Source organism: Tursiops truncatus, chromosome 17 (assembly GCF_011762595.2).
Source record: "Tursiops truncatus isolate mTurTru1 chromosome 17, mTurTru1.mat.Y, whole genome shotgun sequence".
Taxonomy (NCBI): domain Eukaryota; kingdom Metazoa; phylum Chordata; class Mammalia; order Artiodactyla; family Delphinidae; genus Tursiops; species Tursiops truncatus.
In genome coordinates, this window is record NC_047050.1 from 10,056,895 (window position 1) to 10,078,858 (window position 21,964).

Sequence of the window (21,964 nt, forward strand, 5' to 3'; positions counted from 1 at the left end):
GTGGTAGGGTTTGCAGAAACGTCTGGAGACACAATTATGGATTTATTGGGGTATTAGGTTGAAGAATGGGGATATAACTTATGTAATGTTTTATGTCTAGGCTGAATTACATTCTAAATGTACAGTAAGGAAAAGAATAAAAACTATTAATCTGCTTCATATCCATGACATATTCTACCCAGTACTGCAATTCTGATAACAGATATTAGGCAGAAAAGCATGTTTACCACACTTAATGTTAATTAAACAGATAAGGGGCTTACGCATTTATTCCAAAAATATTTCTAGTTTCTTGTAATACCCTAATATGATTGGATCAATCATAAATTTACAAAAACCAAGTTGTACTTGTTTATATTTAACTCCAGGAGCAATATATTCCACGGTGTATTTGACACTGTCTATGGAAATTTTCTAAAATTCTTCTACGTAGGGCCTTATGATAGTCACGTGATATTTCAGGATTTGGTGGAGCTGTCCATGAAGATGAAGAATAAATATTGCAAAATATGTTTTTCCTCTAAATTGGTGAAAGAAAATCACCAAATTTTCTATAATGAATCATCGTATTAATGTCCAGTATTTCTGCAAGAATGTTTTTAACCTCATCTCAAATTTTCTTAGATATGAGTTGTAAGAATTTAATCTAAATTAAATTCTGCTCTAAAGATGAAATCTCAACAAATGTCAGATAATCCCATGGTGTTTTCCAACATTTTATAACACAACCAAATTAAAATACCATCTGGTACTGTTTTAGAGAATTAAAACTTTTCTGAAATAGTAAGGCCACAGGTATGGCTCATACTTCCTTTAGGAAATGGATGAAAATACAGTAAATGTTGAGCAAAGGCAATAAAAATTTTGTTGCCTCACGATATCCAAGTTATCTGTCAGAACATATTTAAAATCCGTAAGATTTTTTTCTGTGAAGTAAGTATAATTAGATGTTTTATCTACTTCACACATGTAACATAAAAGAATGAAACTTTCATAAAATTCTAAACTTAAGATGGAATTATTATTATCACCATTATCTTCATTTAGGAGAAAAATAGACTGTGGTGAGGAAGGAAAGGTTAAGATAACACATTAAAGATGAAATATGGCAAAAGAGAAATAATTCTCCTAAATTATAAAACCTGTGAGTAAATATACAAGGAACAGGGTAACTGAATTTCAAGGGGTCAGCACTGAATGTATTTTACTTCATGAAGAGTAGTTTATGACAATCAATATTGCCACTCATTTTTGATGATCTTTTGTGTCCTCTGTGCCTCACATTAAATGCATGAACATGTTTGATTTTTAATTTAGCCTTGTTAAAGTAATTTAGTTCAACCTTCAGTGAGGAAATGCTGTTATTTGCAATGACAGTGAATGCTATTTGGCCTCTTAGGGCAAATGGGACTGTCAGCCTCATTGTCAAGTTATGAGTTGACATAGTTAAGGAGCCAGTGAAGAGGGAGAGCGGTGGGTTCCAGCTTCTAATGGCATTGGTGGTGGGGCAGGGGAGACAATGCTTTTTAGTTAGTTTTTGTGGTTGTGTCTTTTATTTATTTATTTATTTATTTATTTATTTATTTATTTATTTTGTGTGTGGTACGCGGGCCCCTCACCACTGTGGCCTCTCCCGTTGCGGAGCACAGGCTCCGGACGCGCATGCTCAGCGGCCATGGCTCACGGGCCCAGCCGCTCCGCGGCATGTGGGATCTTCCCGGACCGGGGCACGAACCCGCGTCCCCTGCATCGGCAGGCGGACTCTCAATCACTGTGCCACCAGGGAAGCCCTGGTTGTGTCTTTTAATTCATTATCTGTTTTTTATTCTGTGAACGCTTCCATTCTTCTCATCCTTTAGGGTCAAAATCTCAGTCATTTTGATACTCCTAACTTCCATACCACCCATCCCAAATCATGTTAATCCATATTTTATGTCTCACCCTAATTCAAACTATTCCCATTTTATAAACTGTGTAGTTTTGATAACATCATAATTGATCCCTCACCTTTAGTACCTCTGTAAGCAAAGCCACCAAAGAGACTACTGCAATGTTAATCTTTTAAAAATTTCATTTCCAGTCATGTCTCCCCCCCCATATTTTTTTATATGACCTACAAACTGAGGTCTAAAATTCTTTGCCTAGTACTCATTCTTTTCATAATTTTGCCAAGCTTTACAGTCTCCCTACCATGATCAACAGTCTCTTTACCCAGGCATGTCTCTCCCTTTCTCTTCATGCGACCCCTTTACCCAGAATGTCCTCTCTATTCATTCCAGCTCTCTGCGCCCAGCCTTCTTCAGGATACATCTCCAAGACCAGTTCCCCATTTCCATTTATCCTGGTCATTTCATTCATTTCGTCTGAAACCCAATGGTAGTTCTGTTTTTCTACCAATAGTTTGGTCCCTGCATATACTTCCTTGAATTATTCATTGTGTCTTGAGCTGTTTGACAGCAGGGGTTTTACTTTCTCCTAATCTATGTTCAATGAGCATATAAAACTTGTACAGTCAGAAAAAATACTTCAAGAAAAGGTAGAATGAACAATAATCATCTATTTTTCCTGGGAGAGTTAGGTTTATAAAGAAACAAAGCACGTCATATTCAAACTCATTCATTAGATCACTGTTGTATTATTCATTATTCTTTTTTTCCCCTCACAAATCGATAAGAGAAGGGAAGAAAATAAATCTCTTTCAGACCATTATATTTTCACCTTATGTAGTTATCCACACAGAATGAAATCATTGCCCATAACAGGAAGTGAAGGTAGAGATGATTATTATATTTTCTTTGTGAGTGTGTTCCACATATGTATTTTAACAAACACTCTGAAAAGAAAAACCCTCATATTAGAGAATTCTGAAAGTGCTTTAATTTATAATTTACCTATATTTGTATTTTCTTCAAAGAATTTGCTCCATTTTAAAATATTTAATTAGCACTCCTTTGACCTCTGAGTTTTTCTACCTAAAGTTATTTAGAGATCTTCAGAATGTGTGTATGTTTGTGTGTGTGTTATGTGCATGGGCATAATACAGGAATATTGAATAATCCTTGCCAAATTGAGACTATTTTAATTCTACTTTTTTAAAAGAAAACAAGTCATATTTTGACAAGTTCCTCCTCAGTTACAATGCTGAAGATATGGCATGTTGACTCAATTAAAACAAAATTGGTTGAAGATATATATATGTTTACATATTTAATATTTAATGTATTAAAATATATTAGTCTGAGCTGAAATCTCAAGTCATACAAATCTATTCATTTCAAAACACTTACAAACCTGTAGTTTGCTGAAAATTCCAAATGGGCAATTCTGAACGAGAGTCCATTTTTACACGTAAAATTTCAGTATATTTTCCAAAATTCTAAAATAAAATTGCTACTGGGGCAAATGGTTACAACATTTTATCTTATGTAAGACATATTAGGACATTAAAAAATTCTTAGTTCTAAGATGAAAAATCAAATCTCTGTGATTTTTGAATGCCAAAGTTTAATGTATTTTACTATCGATACCATAGGAAATTCAATATTCTTTATATGAGTGAGAAGAAGCAAATCATCATCAATAAACTTGTATTCATCTGTAACATCCTTGATTAACAAAATCTGGGGTTGTTTACCATTTTTGTAATGCTAGAATTATTCTAGGAATAGTGCTACTTAGGTTCAATATTAATTCTAAAAGCATTAATTTGATTACTTTCTTAGGCACAATAATAAAAAAGACATATAAGAAATTGGAGTTGTGTTCATTTAGCAGCTATTAATTACAGCCCCTATAATTTAATATATAGTAATATTGGGTGGTAGTTCTAAACCATCTCTTACTGAAAGCATATTGTCAGGGTTCCTGAATAAATAGGCATGATGGAAAGGGAGTCCCCATGGCAGAAATTAAGAAATAAAGAACAGGAAGGATTAACCTCCAGCCTCCCGTGCTTTTATCTTTAGCATGCCTCAAAACCAAAGAGAGAATGCCTAACCATTAAAAAAAGATTAAAGGTGTTAATTAGACTAAGAAATAGAAACCTATCACCCTTATGTCAGGCAGACCAGACTAAATCTTCTCATGGATTAAAACACACACACACACACACACACACACACACACACACACACACACACACACAAGTATCTGGTCTCTGAAATTTTGTTGATGATAGTCTCAAGTGTATCTTTGTGAACACTTTTGTTGAAACTGATTAAATTTTGAACATTTTTATAGACAGTCATTACCACTATTACTATTGAAATTGTTTTTAACATTCAATACTAAAATATAACCAACAGGATCTAGGAAGAGTAACCAAACTTCATAATAATGAAATTCAAAATTGCCAATTTTTACATCTCCTTCAATCGAAGCCATGACGAAGTTAGCATCAGATTATGTAGAGATTCTTTCATTGTTCTTTCAGGAAGAACGCATCTCAGGAGTTGAGCTGGGGAAGCAAGCAAACTAGCCACAGGCTTTGAAAGAGGAAGCTTAGCACTGGGTGGGGCTACAGGTGACTCTAGCTGCAGCTCTGGCTCTCCAGCTGCAGGTCCAGAGGTGGCTCCTCCCCCACTACGCCCACAGCGTTAGGTCCTGCGTTGCTACAGGCTGGACCACTTGTTGCTCTTGGTACTTCTCTCGCTGAAGTTGCCGGGCCAGTGCCAAGTCGTTGAGACCCAGTGTGCTTGGTGGCTACTGCTGCAGCTGCAGGGACAAGGCGATCAGGTAATCCTGGTCCACCTGATGCTGTTTTCTAGGGAGCCATCCCACCTTCTGCTCCGCGGCCCTTCCGCAGGGGATGACTTAGGGGTCATCAGAAGCAGCTGTCTTCATCCACATCGTTCGTGCTCTCCCACCCCATTTGCTCCTCCCAAAGAAAGCGCTGGTTGGTGACAAGTAGGTGCACGTGACTCGTGTGTTTAATCATGGTATTAAAATGGTTGTTTTGGGAAAAGATGCTAAGTCTGCTTTCGCTGGCAGCTGCCGTTAGCTCACACAGACCGTGGCGGTCAGCTGGCCGCTGTCATGTCCACGGACTGCTCTGACATTGGGCTTTCTGTCACGAGGTTGTTGTCGCTGGACTGCCTGCAGGTGGTGACCATCTCTGCCGGCTGGGTGTAACTCAGTTTCCCAACTGCGCTCACGGCCTCAGGACTCTGTGGATTAACGAGCCAGCCATGCGACAGAGGTACACTGAATAGGCCAGATATGGCACTCAGATGGAATAGTCAAGGTCAGAGACACCTGTGAAATTGCACATGGACACCCAGACTCTGCCCAGCTTGGGCGGAACGTGGCACCGCCCACATTCTTCTGAAAATGAAGCTGAAGTCGCTCTGGCTTCTGGGGCGGGATGGACAGGAGGCAGTCTCCAAGCTGGGCCACCAGCCATCGAATGTGACCACTTCCTCCCAAGGGAGCAGTGCGCGCAGGCGCGTACACACACACACGCACATGCACACACACGCGCACGCACACACATGCACACGCACACACACGCGCGCGCACACACACGCACACACACACATGTGTATATGCATAGATATGGCCTGTATATGTGGCATCTTTACATAAAATTGTTACCTGGGTCTTGTATTGGCTCTTACTGTGTGCTCAAAGTGGGCCTTTAAAGTAATGTTTTCAATATTCCTTTTAGCAACTGTCTAAAAAATGGGTAAATGCTGTAATTTTTTTTTTTTTTTGGATGTGCTGGGCGGCTGGCAGGACCCTTGTTCCCTGGCCAGGGATTGAACCTAGGCAGTGAGAGTGGAGTCCTAACCACTGGACAACCAGGGAATTCCCCTAAATGCTATTATTTCATATAACTCATTTTTATTTCTAGCTTCATCTTCTTTTATATTACCTTTAAGGTATGATGCAATGAAAATATTTAACATTTGAGAGAGAGAAAGAGAGTAGAGAACATCTTTACGTAAGAGAACCTGAAATATGTGTGTGTAAACGTGTGTGTGTATACAAATACACACATACATCCACACACACTAACATGTCGTAGGCCCAGATGTTCATCACAGTGCTATTTATAGTAACAAAAGTATAGAAACAAACCAGATATTCAATAATAGGGTGGTTAAATAAATTATGATGTATGCTTTAAATAAACATAGGCAACTCTTTATAAGGATGCTGCATAAATATTCCATGGAATATAAATATCCAGGAAAAATGACTATATTATTTAGTGAAATAAAAATAGATTATAAGATATGACCCATGTGATCTTATTTTTGTAAATGTAACTTTGCACATACACACACTTTATACCAGAATATTAGTAGTAGGGATCACTTCGTGATGAAATTTTATTCTCCTATGGTAATTTAAATCTTTCTTATTTATTTGTATTTCTAAATTCATACAATCCCCAATTTTGTTTTGTTTTTTGCAGTACGCGGGCCTCTCACTGTTGTGGCCTCTCCCGTTGCGGAGCACAGGCTCCGGACGTGCAGGCTCAGCGGCCATGGCTCACGGGCCCAGTCACTCGGCGGCATGTGGGATCTTCCCGGACCGGGGCTCGAACCCATGTCCCCTGCATCGGCAGGTGGACTCTCAACCACTGCGCCACCAGGGAAGCCCTGTTTTGCTTTTAATATTATTTATAACTAGGTGCTTCTTGGTCCCTAAGGAAGGTTCCTATGTCTGTACCTAAGGCATCGGTCGCCAGATAAATCCACTGCGAGCTTTATTTAATTAGGGAGGAGCGGGCCAGGTTTTTCTTCATCAAGTTTAGTTGAAAACCTGAGACTGGAGTCCTCCACTGACCCAGAATGTTAGTGTTTTTGCTGTAGACATTACAGCATTTGTACTTCTGTTATCTGCAGGAAAAGACCCGGAAGGTCTGGATTTTGAGATAGTTTCAGTTCTTGTCCAACCATTGGTTCCTAACTAACAACTCAAGTCTAACCAACCAGTTCTTCCTTGTGTCTTTCAGCTTTTCAGGATGAGAAATCATCAAAGGCCAAAATGAGCTAACACTTCTTGAATGCTTACTATATCAAGGTTTGAGTTATCTCATTTCATCCTCACAACATCTCAAGGCAATAAGTACCATTCCTATCATCTTTTTACAGATGAGGAAACTGAGGCACAGAGGGATGTAGTAATTCACTCAAGACTACCCGGCTAGTCCATAGCAGAACTGATTGTCTGATTCCAGATCCCAAGCTCTTAAACCTTCTACCACAGCTTCAGCCCATATACTTACACACACAGATACACACACACACACACACACACACACACACACACACACACACACAAACCCACAAAAAACCCCTAGCTATAAAAAAGAGATAACAAATGCCACTATAATGATATACGTTAGATGATTTTGTGAAACAAAAAGCGCAAGAAAATATGATTTAGATACTAATTCAATTAATTATATTGAAAAGAGGTTTCAAAATATTTTAGATCACTTCCCTTATTTGAATGCAAATGATCAAAGAATTTTTACCTAATTATCTTAAATAGTTTTTTTCTGTCATAGCATGGTATGGTACACTCAATGAGGTGACCAATGAATTAAAATTGCTATAAGCTGAAAAATAATCACCATGAGTTTGACAAATTTCTTAGCTCATCAACTTACACATTTACAGCATGAGGTCAGTATTGGGTGCAGAATTCAGTCCATCATTTTACTAACAAACATTAAAGACCACGATGATCAGAATTTTTGTGCTGTGTAAATTTACTACGTACTTTTCTGCATAAACTAATCGTGGGTGCTGCAGAAATACACAGGAACCCAGATTCTGCTGACCTTTATTGTGATTGGCTGCTCTAACCTACCATGGTTCTGATCACTGGAACCCAATGGGACAGGGAGATTTTGTCACACTTGAACTCACTTTCTTACCCTGAGCCTTTTGACTGTTTCAAGGGCTTATGCTCAGTTGGCCAGGCCTTCCAGCCAGTGATCCCACATTGTGAAATAATAATTAAAATACAGCAGGCACTCTCATTTTAATATGCTTACCTTTATCCTTTAGGGAGGACCTCCGCTGATCGACACCCAAGAGAAATATGCTTGGGTTTCTCTTCTCCCTTTTATCTGTCTCTGACTCTTGTACCCAATTTGACATTACACATGAAAATAAAAGCCAAATCGTATTCACAGGGATTGTAAACTTCCTGATTTTCCTAACGAGGAAAGGAAAATATAATACACAAGGCCTAATAAATCTCAGGCCTATATTTGGGACTTCAGTTTTGCAATAATAACACCGTTGCTATCAATTTGCTTTACATATATGATAAAATACAACTCTTTTGAGCAAATGATGGAAGATATTTTTTTAAGTGAACATTTTTCTGGTATTGTCTGCCTCCCACTTAACAGACAACCGCTTGGAGAGCAGTTTCCATTCACAGTTTCCTTCACTACCTTTCTCAATCCACAATGCTTCTGCTTCTGCATTCACCTTCATTAGGATTGTTCTCAAAAGCTCATGTTTGTCAGGCACATTCATGACATTCATCGATAAATTCAGTGATTTCTTTTAATGCTTATTTTAATTGGGATGTGACAACTCTATAGGATATAGCTCTGTTGGTAATTCTTGCCTTCTTGAAACACTCATTTTTCATGGCATCTGGACAACTGGGTTTTTATTTATTTTCTGGCTGCTTCTTCTAAGCCTTCTTTTTTTGATTTATTTTCTCCACCATCCCCTATAGGAATGGTTTCTATAGAATTCTGTCTTTGAATCTGCATTTCATCCCTCTTTTCCCTTCCCTTCCATTCCCGTTGTTTTTTCCCTCTAAATTTCTCCCTCTTTTTCTGTCTCTCTCCTCTCTCTCTCTCCCCCTTCTCTCTCTCTTTCCACCCCTCTCTCTTTCCATCCTTCCTGGTTAATCTCATTGTCTTTTATCATTTCATTGGTCTGTGTGCATGAATAACACCCATACCTATATTTATAGCTTAGGTCTTACTTACAACATCAAATCCAAATATTTAACTACTAACTGGGCATCTCTACCTAGATTTTCCATATTCAACTACAACTCAACATACTTCAAACTGAGCTCACCTTTTTTTCTTCCAAAACCTTCTCCTTTTAGCACGTCACTCATTGTAAATTGTTCTGCTATTTACTGACTTACATAAGACAGAAAAGAGGGAATCACTTTCTACTCTTTGCTCTCTCTCCAAAATCATTCAACTGTTAATTCTGACAAATTATTCAATACTCCACTCTTGTACATTTGTTACCTTTACTAGAGTCACCCATATCTTTCACCTACAATTTTTCACTGGCATCTAACTTTCTATTTTCTACTGCAGCCAGAGTGATGTTTCTAAACTTCCAAACAGTGCGTGTCTTTCTGCTTAAAATTCTGCACTAGTTTCACATTGTTCTTGGGATCAAAATCTTTAGCTCTCTGTACTCTGTGCCTATTATATCTTCCTCTTAGGTCCCAGAGCAACTTTTCCATTCCCATCCTCATTTTCCCAAATACCTTTGCCTTTGCTCATACTATGTTCTACTCATCTTTATGTTTACATTTAGACATGAATGGGATCAATAAATCTTCCCTAATACCCAAGCCTGAATGAGGGACTAAATTTGATTCCATATTTCTCCATAATAACATTCATCACACTAAATCCTAGTTGCCCCTCCAGTAGGTCACAGCCCTTTAAAACAAACATTGTACACCGTACTTGAATGTCTAGCATGTAGTAAGCATTGAGTCAGTATTTAATGACTGGCTGAATGGCTGTCCAGTGATAACTGGGGTGGGGCAATAGTTTGTTTCATACATGGATGGCAGGTAAGACTGCTCATTCAGAAAAATGTCATTTTCTGCAAAGCTCTTTTCATTGAATATGTGAATTTAAATGCTGGAACAACCTGCCAAATGACAGAAACTTGGCAATGATGTAAGCTGGCTCGATTGAGACATATTATTTAGTATGAGCACCAACATTTAGAAAATTGAAATCTCCTTCAGAAATCTTTTAATTAGGTAGTCTTTTTTGTTTACATATGATATTGCACATCCTGCCACTAATAGAAATTAACTTGGATTCCATTTGGAAAGCACACTGGTAATTATTCTCACTTCTCATATAAATGCAGCAAAGGATAGCAATGAAAAAGTTTCACTTTAAAATTGAAGTTGGTGAAACTCCAAAAATCCTGAACATTCATTACAGGCCCATAAATTACGTCATTTTTAAAGATTACAACCAGGACTGAGGACCTTATCAGCTATTTTTTACTTCCAAGGCACCAACAAAAACTCTTTCAGTCATAGTAAGCTGTCACCTAAGCTACAATTTTATCTTATTCTAATCTAGGGTCTCTTAAGCATTCATGGATGAACTTGAAGCATTTTGTGAAGCCCATAAAATTGTTTCTGAAATTGTATGTGTGTTTGACCGTTTATCTAGGATAGGGGCTAAACATTTTGTTGGGCTTTTCAAATTGATTCACAACTCCAAAGAAATGAACAACCATTGGTAATCATTCTATAGGTAAAAGAAAAAAATTATAATCCACTTAAATATTCCCATATATGAAAAGATAATCTTTGGGAGAGAGAAAAGTTAGATATTTGTTGAATGAGTACATTAATTAAAATTAGATAGTTGTATTTTAATTTCTTTCCTAGCATATCAGATTATAATTTAGAAATAATAGAAATAAGGGAAAATGCCTTTGGAATTTCAATTTTTATGTGCAAGTGAAGGCCATGGAAGTGACTCTGTCATAGAGAGTCTTATTTTGTGTACAAGAACAAAATACGTCTAGAACATTTCAAGAGTCCTTCTGCTAGCCCCTCAATGGTAGTTATCTAGTACCTTCCTCAGACAGTGCCTCATTCTTCTCCTTCTCTGCTGATAAATGAACCCCTCATAACCTCTTCATCAGTCTCTCCATTCCTCTCTCTCTTTGCAGATTGAATATTCCGCTTGTTCTTATGGTCTAAGGCTCATTGATTGAGCTAGAGTCTATTTAGAGTCTAAGATCAAATGAGCATGGAAGTGATTAGGGATTAAAAACAAATTATCCTGAAATATCCAAATTTCTGCCTTGAAAACATGAACTAGCATCTGCTCTCAGAACTTGTGCCTCAAATCTCAGAAAATTCCCTAAACTGAAGAGAAAATGACATCGATCAGCTAAAAATGTCCAGAATTCCAGAGTACTCTCGAAAGGGAAATATTAGTTTTAAATGATAATTTTAGTAATATGTTATTAGAATATTCCTTTTTTTAGTTCCAAATAAATCTCTAGAAATGACTTTGCAGTAAAATCTGATTCTGGATGTGACTGTGTCTGGGGGACTTTTTAGTTAGTAAGGATTTCGCACATTATTTTGGTTAGCGTTTCAAACAGCTTGGCTACATCTCAGCAAATATCAGGAAGTAATGAGTTTTCACAAAAGGTGAAAGTAAGTATATACACCCTTCAGTTGGAGACAATTTCATTTTTGCTAATCCTATTCTAGATGACTATCGCAAAGCTGCAGGGCCAGGCCACGAAGGAGGCATGGAAACTTCCTCTGGACTACCTCATGCTTTTCACTGACTTTTATGGAGACGACTTTGATCATGTCCCTGAACTCCAGTGAGATACTTTCACTGTCCTCCTGAGTGCTGTGGTACAACTCTGATTCTGAGTCTAAAAAAGAAAAAAACAAAAAACTGCTGAGAATAACGAAAGGTTTTGAGAAGAACTTGGAGGACAGGGAACAAAAAACAAAATAAACAGACTAGTGGATAACAGAAACCCAGGTTTTGGAGATGTTTAAACAACGGTATTGAGTGATATAGCTGCTATTCAAATTCCTAAAACTTCATGGAAAAAGATTTCTTTTCAGTAGCACGGCCTCTTCTAAGGGAAGGTTTTAAAGAAACATAAAACTTTATTTACAAGGTTCCAGTAAACCACTTCAGCCTGCAAACCAGATTGAAACTAATTGTTTTAAATGTAAGAATTGTTCATTCCAGAAAGTGAAGAGTAACACCCTGAAATGAATGATTCCACTTCAAAGAGCCGGCTAACTACCTGTGAGATGATGGAGGTGAGGACTAGGGCTGGTGATGTATCAGATTTCACAGGTACTTTTGTGCACTCAGATAATAAGACCCCTAGGTGTATAACTTTAAAACATGCAGGACAGGGCTTCCCTGGTGGCACAACGGTTGGGAGTCCGCCTGCCGATGCAGGAGACATGGGTTCGTGCCCCGGTCCGGGAAGATCTCACATGCCGCGGAGCGGCTGGGCCCGTGAGCCATGGCCGCTGAGCCTGCGCGTCCGGAGCCTGTGCTCCGCGAAGGGAGAGGCCGCAACAGTGAGAGGCCCGCGTACCGCAAAAAAAAAAAAAAAAAAAAAAAAAATATGCAGGGCAATGAGTAACGTACACATACTCAGGCATTCACTCACACACACACACACACACACACACACACACACACACACACACACACACTCAGATATGCTAGGTAGTTCGACTGATCCAGAGTCTGTTGACCTCCATACAGTTCCAGGTCCTTCAAATATTGATTCAGTTCAGTCTTTCTTTACTGAAATGAAATATATACTCTGTATTACACTGAGGTTTAGGCTATAGATGCACTTCTGTAAATTGAAATAATAAATTAAATACATTTTCTTTAGTTACAATTGGATAGAAAGGTGGCTACTTTCCAGTGGAAGAAGATATTAAATCTCTGTGTAGCTTCACCCTTCTTTAAGCTGAAAAAAGCTATGGGACGTCTGAAAAATGCTGACTAAATTCTTCAATTCTTAGGACCATTTATGTAGAGTTTGCTAATGCTCACATATAAATTATGGCCTATCATTACAGTTCTTGATATTTTAAACCAGTCGGCTCATCCAAAGAATGGAGAGAAAATGAGAAAGCAGAAAAGTCCATTTTACTAACCAATTTGCACCAACATCTAGTTTGAGCCTAATGCGAAGAGAAGAAATATCTGGATGCATCTTAGAGGGCTTTAAAGCAAGTGAGAAAAATGTTTCAACCCTACCTTTCTCTTCCAGTTCTTGAGGGATTAATGTTTTGTTTAGCCATTAATAAGGGATTAAAAATGCTTTCACACTCTAATTTTTAAATCTTAGACTTAAAAAATATTTGATTTAAACCTTTGATTTAAAATCACTACCAACATTTGTCCTTTGCCTTTTATTGAATTCATGGAATTAAAGACTCAGAGAGGAAAAGAGGAATGTAATTGAGGCCAATGGCTCCCCAAAGTAGGCCTTACATCAGGGACAATTCACTATGTTTTTATTGGCTTATGAGAAATTGAGAGAAATAAGAATGATGTTCTGGGTTTTTCTTAAAGTTACATTTATTAATATTAACAGACTATCCTCTATTATGAGACTATGTCTACTCTATTTTATTGTGAAAACATTATTACATTTATAAAATGGTAATGGTAGATAGAATTATGTACTTATTTTTATTTATAACGCTAAAACAATGAAAAATATATTTTTTTAATATACAGCTAAATGTGTGCTTTATCTATCATTATTCATTTAATTCTTTCCTCTGGAGTCACAAAAAACAAATATAATCTTGCTTCATAAGAAACTGACAAAATCAAAAGAAAGGTAATGCCCCCAAAAGGCTTCTCTAGCTTGAACTTTTCCAGTTTCCTTAAACCTTTCTCCAATTACATTGGACACTAAAGACCTTCCAAAACGCATTACTGAGAAATAGACACATTACTCCAAATGTGGCCTTACCAGCCCAGCTGTACCATTACCTTTCATTGACCTGTATTTATTAATGCAGACCATAGTTACCCTACTCTCCTAAGCTGTGACTAAAGCTGCATGACCTTCCTTTTAAGAACACCTGCTTAGCGCTATTTCTTTGAGCACATGGACAACATTCAGTCCTATTCTGTAAAAGTGACTTAATCCCCAGACACTAGCGATAGCGAGAAGGAAACCCTTGTCCTCTAGGAGAAGGGCTGTAAACACACAATCTCAATCAGTGTTGTCAGTGCCGTGATGGAGGTACATCCAAGGTGCTTCATGAGCAAAGTCGAGGGGGTGGAAGGGCACGGAGACTCAAGGCACATAATGAGATACAACCTTCACTTCCTTTGTTCTCAATGACCACAAGAAGTTTGTCCTGCTAATAAACCATCTTAGAAGAAAAAGGAGACATGATATGAAAAAATGAGCCAAGTCTATAATTGACCACCTAACTGGATTTTGTTAAAAGATGTGTAACTGTTGGCCATTTTGAACCATGACAGAAATACTCTTAGTTCATTAACCCTTCTCACATTGACAATATTGTACTACCTGCGTATCTTTCTTTCTCACTCTGTCCAGGAAGTTTATCAGTTTGTAAAATGGAATTTAAAATAATCACAAACTACATATGTCTCTCACATGTGTATTTATTTGGCATTTATGGAGCTATCTATAGATACACTTACTAATTTGCAGAGTTGCCCACACTTGCTTTGGTGGCTTTTATTACAATCTCCTAGACATGTAGGTCCACATGTATGGGATTCTGCAACAAAAAATTCATGGTGAGCTGCAGAACACAGACAGCTTGGGACTTTTGTCTACAAAGCTGCCTTTGACCTGTATGAAATTCACTGAAGTTAGCCTTACTCTGCTCATTAACCACAGCTCAATTCAATTTCTTTCTTGGATCAACCATTTTGAACTACTGCTGGCTTTTGCCTGCTCTCATAATATGAGTCTTTCTTAACTTGTTCTCCTGAAACTTAAGAGTATCAAACCCAAAATTTTCTTGGGTGGAATGTATTCTTGGCAGTGACTGCCACTTGAATTCGTGTTAAGCTTTTCTCCTAAGGACCTCAAAGTCTCTATAAATCTCATATGACCTCAGAACATCATTATCAGAAGATGGGAATTGGACAACATTATTCCTGTGGTCATGGTCACCCCAGACTCTGAGAGCTTAAGCAACTGTCACAGGGTACCCAGACCAGGGCAAAAAAATACAATATTAAAGAGAAACCTATATTAATTGTATCAATCCTCCTATGAGGAATAATCTTTTTCTGTCATTTGTAGGACCTTAGGATTCCCTTATCTGCCTTCACGCATTCATTCATTGATTTACTTACTTATTTGCTATGCAATATCTGAAAATATGCCAGAGTAGTATCAATTCTTCAAAGGTTTTGATCTCTATTAAAATAAAAACAATAATAATGAAAGGCAGGAAAGCTGAACCACTCTAGCCATTAAACACATCTTGATTTTCTTCAGAAATAATCTTCATTTACTTTTCATCTGCTTTAGACAGAGGTCAGTTGAAAAGTACCTGGCCTCTAAGGAATCAACACAGTGCTTTCCTGGTGGCGCAGTGGTTGAGAGTCCGCCTGCCGATGCAGGGGACACGGGTTCGTGCCCCGGTCCGGAAGGATCCCACAAGCCGCGGAGCGGCTAGGCCCGTGAGCCATGGCCGCTGAGCCTGCGCGTCCGGAGCCTGTGCTCCGCAACGGGAGAGGCCGCAACAGTGAGAGGCCCGCGTACCGCAAAAAAACAGAATCAACACAAAGTTGTGGAAAGCGTTCTGGCCCTTCTTGGAGAATAAGTTTTAAAATAATAGAATCCAAACCTCCTCTACAACCCCATCTCCCCTCCCTATCAAAAAAATTGTCAGCTGCATTCAATTGCCAATATCTGCTATCATAGATTATGTCTACTACTTTTACTTTTCCACCTAAGCATTTTCTAACAAACACTTTTGCTTTCTTCTGGGATATGTCGAAAGATACATCGAAAGTGATGTATATCCTGCCTATGATTCCATTTACAGGAAAACAATGAAAGCAGTTGGTGATGTGATGGTGTTCATATATTCATGCAATACATTGGTAGACATATGGGGATCCAGGTTTTTTCTGTGCCTGTGGAGTTTAAAAGGAACCTTCTAGACATGCACTTCATGTACATAAAATATAGTGTTCAAATAGGGACAACGTATGAGAACATCCGTACCTGTCAGCTCTGTGCTGCCAGCAAGGATGAGGTTTCCGTGTGTGGGATTTTAGAGTTCATTATACTGTCCCATGGAGCATTCCCAAAAAAGCAGCAGGTAGAAAATCAGGAGCATTCAAACGAAATGATACTCAAGGGGGTGAAGACTGTTTTTTCCCCTCAAATTGTCTCTGTTGACAGAGTTGACTTCACTTTGCCATTGAACTGTGACAAGGTGATTATTTTTAAAAACCAAAATACGGTGCATAATACATTTTAGCCTGAAGCTGAAAGTTAAGTGTGAATATTCATTCATTTTTTTTGCTCTTCCACGAAAAAAAGAATGTGACCTGAGTAGCAAACAAAGTGTTAAACTCTATCAATTCCATGGAGTTAATGAATGATGTTTAAATGGAATCATTTTTAACAGAGAGGAATTCTTTTGATCTTGAGGCTGAGATTTTGTTGAAGAAGAAGAAATTAGTTTTTTATTCACAGTAACCTATCAATTTATCAGGAAAAAAAAATCATGAATTTAAATATACTAAAATACATTGTATCCACAAACAGGTTCCACATACTCTCACACAAAATGGACAAAGTTAAGTGCATCCTGTCAGTAAATATATGATCATATGGTCAGAAACTTGTGCCGAGAATTTTAGACTAACTTAAACTAATTTTAAGGCCTAGCTCTGTAAAATCCTCCCTGAGATGAAAAGAATGTAGGGTTCCTTTGTGTTGATTCTGCAAGTGGCCAGAATTATAGTCAGTGAATGACTTGGCCAAAGACAGGCAATAAGTCAGTGGATAAGCTCACCCCCGTGTGCTTTATGCTGTTGTGTGTTGCTCATCAGGCCAGGCTTCCAAGCCTAGATAGAGTTTTAAATACTTTTTTCAAGAAGAGCTGATTCAGAAGGTTGATCCGGTCAAATTTTAGTGAATAAGGTTCACAGAGACCTACTGACCTTATTTGTTTGGAATTTGTGCTTAGCCTAGTATCTTACTTTTTTTTTTTTTAAACCTATTTTTAAAAAATAACTTTTCCATACAAGTCTACAGGCAGGAGCCCACAAGTCTTAGCTAATATAATTTCTGGTTATTTGTTCTCTTCCCTTTCACCCACCTGGGTCAAATCGAGCAAAATCCACTTCCTTTTAAATATTGTCCAAGGAAAACAAAGTTGGTTGGGCGCTAAGGGGTTCTTTACATCACTCCAGATAAAAAAAATCACGTTATTAGATATTGCAAAACTCTTCCTTTAAGCATCAATGCGTCTTTTCTCCCGGACACTCCAAATATCAGTCCTCCTTGTCTCATCCTCAGTCACAGGACACTGATTCTGCTTCTGTGGTTAATCTTTCACTTCTGACTCTGGTCATAGAAATGTGCTCCCTGAAATCGTTTTTCTTTCATAAGGAGTCAAAGTTACAACAAAGTTCTTACTTTCATATGAGTAGGATAAAGTGCACTGTTAAGTAATTCTCTCCCTGTCTTTTTTCTCAACATTACTTATTTTACAATATAATGTTTTATATAGACTGTCAGAAAAAAACAAACAACAAAATATACTTTTATTCCATATCAAAATTCACAAATTTAATCCTAATTTAAATGACTCCTTCATGGAGTCCTTTTTAAAATTTTACTTAAGGATTTGTTTATCTTTTTATAATAACACCAAAAGGAAATTGGCTGGCTACATGTAACTTAATATACACCAGGGGGAAGGAAAAAGTCAATATTTGGAATGTTATCTATGCTGAACAAATTTGCTTTATGATTTTATTTATTTAATTCTCATTAAATTCAAGTTTATTTAAATAATTTAAGAATTAGATTAAAGTTTCCCTTTTTTTTCAAGCTATCTTTAAGGCTGAAATAAGACTGGAGAAAAATCTTACATGATTTAAGGGGTCCAACTTACACTTGGACTGTGTAGGTTCAATTCGCTGAAACCCATACAGAATGCAATTTGGCAACGTCCAACAAAATTAGAAGCTCACCATCTTTTGACCTAGTAATTCTGCTATTAGGAATTTATCCTATGGATAAACTTGATCACATTCAAATAACACACAGGCATCCTCACGACAATATTTTCTACTAGGAAAGTAGAAGGAACCTAAGTGCTCATCAACTGAGGACTGATTAGATAAATTATATCCAGAAAATGGAATATAATTCAGCTATAAACAAGAATAAGGAAGTTGTTTGTATATTGGTATGGAGAGAACTTGAAATATTTTATGTAGGGAAAAATAAGGCACAAAACTGTGTTTATAACACAGTTATAATGAACTGTGAAATATATATTGAATATATATAATGAAATATATATTGAATATATAATGAATGCGAAATATATATTCACATTTTCTTATAAATACTTATATAAGCCTAACATATCTTTGGAAGGATACAAAATAAAAGAATGACAGAGGTACCTATGGAGAGGGGAACTGGATGACTAGGGGAGAGACAGGAAGGAAGCTTTTCACTTTTTAATTTTGAACCATGTGACTATGTTATTGTGGTACTGTGATTTATAATAAGGAATATGTATTTGCTTTTAGTCCCCATTCCTGGCCCCAAAACCCTTGAAATTTCCTAAGGAGAGCAGAAAAGGTGTCTCTTGTTATGCTGGTGACTTTTGGAAAGCCCCAGGAAACCTAAGGATGCGGGATGATTGCCAATGAAGCCAACATTGTGATGAGAGGGTTAGAACTTTCAGTCCCACCTCCAGAGAGTGGAGGGGCTGGACATTGAGTTCAAGCACTGGTGGCCAGTGATTTAATCAATCGTGCCTATGTAATGAAGCCACTGCAAAAACCCCAAAAGACAGGGATTTAAGAGCTTCTGGGCTGGTGAAGATTTGGGGAGAGTGGCTTGTTCAGAGAGCTTGGAAGCTCTGCGTCCACTCCCCATACCTTGCCTTACTTATCTCTTCCATCTGGCTGTTCCTGAGTTATATCCTTTTATAATAAACTGGTCATCTAGTAAGTAAAATGTTTCTCTGAGTTCTGTGAGCTGCTATAGCAAATTAATTAACCCCAAGAAGGGGGTCATGGGGATTTCCTATTTATAGTTAACAACATGGACTTGCGATTGGCATCTAAAGTGGGGGACTTTCCTGTGGGATTGAGCCCTTAACTTGTGGGATCTGATACTACCTCCAGGTAGATAGTGTCAGAATGGAGTTGAACTGTAGGACCTCCAGCTGATGTTGGAGAATTGCTTGGTGGTGTTGGAAAACCGCACATGGGAATTGATATCAGAACTGGAGTTACCTACTGAAAAAAATTCTAAAACATCATTCAGAGTCTCCAGAGAAGAGAAGATTAGCTCTGAGCTTAACAGGCACCCTGTGAACTTGCTGTTGGGATTTTATTCTCCCTTGATTCAGTCAGTGTTCTATAATGTGGCCTTATTTGGAGACAGGGTCTTTACAAAGGTAATCAAGTTGAAATGAGGTCATTGGGATTCTAATCCAATAGGACTGGTATCCTTTTAAGAGGGGGCATTTTGACACAGACACATGCAAAGGAAGAACACCATGGGAGGATGAAGCCAGAGATGGATTGATGCTTCCACAAGCCAACGCTAGATGATTTCATTCACTTGTATAGCTTGAAATACTACCCATTTGCCAAGAAGTCTTCCATTTATATAACCAGCCTATATCTATTCTCAATCCAAGTGCCAAAATGAGATCTCCAGCTACATGTCTTACAAGATCACAAGCTTATATCAAAAACCATCCTTGATCATCTACCACTGCCCCATCTCTTCCTCTTCTAGTCTTCCTCATCTCAGTTAATAGCAACTCCTTCCATGCTCTTACTTAGACCAGAGTGCTGGCAGATCACCCTTGATGCTCTGACATCCAGTCACTCACTAAGTCCTCTGTCTATTCAGGCTCCAGCATGGGTCCCACACTTATTCAATCCTTGGCATCCTACTTACTGCTGCCACTATTGCTACCTAAAAATGTCTGTTTCCGTGAAATATCAAAAACTCATATGTGCTATACTAAAAACATTGGAAGAGGACTAGGTTTTATTCAAGATTTTAGGAATGAAGGTTACTTTTAAATGGTTGTCTCTCTCCTTTTCTAAGCTCCCAACATTGGCCTTAAACGAGGGCTATTTTAAAGGGACTCCCCCTCTTTCTTTTTTTCCTGTTGTTTATTATCTTAGTTATCATTTTCTTCTTTATCCTGTATAAGAGCACAAGGGTTTGTTACTATATCATGGTGAGATTACTGAAGGTACTGCCACTTTTTAATTTGTTAAAGTATGAGGCGACGAAAGCGAAATACAAGGAGTATAATTTCCAATTTATACTCCATTATACAAGGAGTATAATGTCCAACGTTGGAGACAGGATTGGACATCCATTACGTTCTAAAAAAGCATTCAGATACACAGATTAAGAAATGCATAAGAGAATAATAGTTTTTCTGAGTTTTAAATTCACCAACATACCATAGAGCTCAGAATCTGTGAATTCTAAAGTAAATAGGCCACGGCATTCCTCAAGAGACGAAGTTCTCACAATAGTCTTTAGCCGTGTCCTTAAATAGAACACAAAGGTGTCTTCACCTGGCCTGTGAATCGCCCAGATAAGTTTCACATTACGAAGGACCCACAAAGAGATGCCACGTGAAAAGGCAGACAAGTAAACTAGATAAAATTAACATGTGAAGATTACTCGACGGACTCAGCACCAGTAAAGCGTAGCACATTTATGATCTGGAACAGAGCTTATGGATTTCACTAAGACATCCACATTTCCTCCTCATGACATCCTCGTGTAAAACCGTCATACAATTTCAAAATGGCCACTGGGGTGCAATTTGGGATAAAAAACAAAGCAAAGCTCCCTGCTTTACATGGGGAACAAACTAATTAGATTGGTACCATTAGCACAGACCTTTAACCAAATGTGCTCATTTAACTCCAAATTACACAGGAAAATGGGGAGTCATGTTGACCATCTTGTAGGACACAGTATACATGAATATTCTGAAACTTCACGAATCTGACTTGAAATAGAAAGCACTTGAAAGAGAATAAAATGCAAGTCAAGTTTTACCAGTCAGTGTGCCTAAGAAAAAACATCATTGTATCTCTGTATCTCAGTACAATGAAGATGAGAATTGTTTTCTACACTTATAAAAAATAATCTGTCAATTACTGATGTCTTTGTAAGAAACAGACTGTATTATAATTACTATTATCTTTAAAATTAATTCAGCATATTTTAATAGATCCGAGTGACTAATCAATTCTTTTTCCCTTATTAGTAGCTCTCATATTTTAAACACTATAGTTTTTAAATCCAGAAATCAAATGCCCTCCAAGCTTCGGTTAGCTTGGATTGAAACACCAGCTCCGCAAGCAGCTTCCATCTTACCCAGTTGCCCCTCTCAAACAAGTGTCCCCAAGGAGTGACATTATTCACTAGCCATTCTTTCTTCTACTGCCTTGCCACCCTGTAGCTCATAGCAGTCTGATCTCTGCCCTCATAGTTGAAATAATTCTCATAATCAGGCCATTCATCCTAGTATTTATTGCGTGCCAACTACAATATTCAGGCACAGTTATGATTACAGCAGTGAACAAAACAGCGTTTGTTCCCTCATGAGCTTATGGTGGGAGTGACAAGAAATGGAAAAATAACCAAGTAAATATAGAGAGTGTGAGATGATATAAAATCCAGCAAGGATAAGGGAATAGGCAAGGCCTGAACTTGCAGAGAAGAGGGGTGCGTTTTTAATGTGCTGTAGTCAGAGAAGACCTCACAGAGAGTCAGCGTCCCAGCTGTGAATCTAAGCAGGAGAGTGTTTCAAGGAAAAAGCCAGAGCAAGTCCCTGGGGTGGAAGACTGCTTGGCATCTTCAAATAAGAGCAAGGGGGTCATTGTGCCTGGCGCAGAGTAAATGAAGTACAAGGAGGTCAGTAGGGC

The 21,964-nt window shown here is 38.0% G+C and overlaps 1 long non-coding RNA gene and 1 pseudogene across 1 annotated transcript in view; both read right to left on the reverse strand.

The window, feature by feature from the left end:
* Positions 1 to 21,964, reverse strand: part of LOC141276841 (uncharacterized) — a 318,458-nt gene that overhangs the window by 121,951 nt on the left and 174,543 nt on the right. The gene's annotated exons all lie outside the window — the stretch shown is intronic.
* LOC101318304 (ubiquitin carboxyl-terminal hydrolase MINDY-1 pseudogene) lies at positions 4,582 to 8,513 on the reverse strand (annotated as a pseudogene).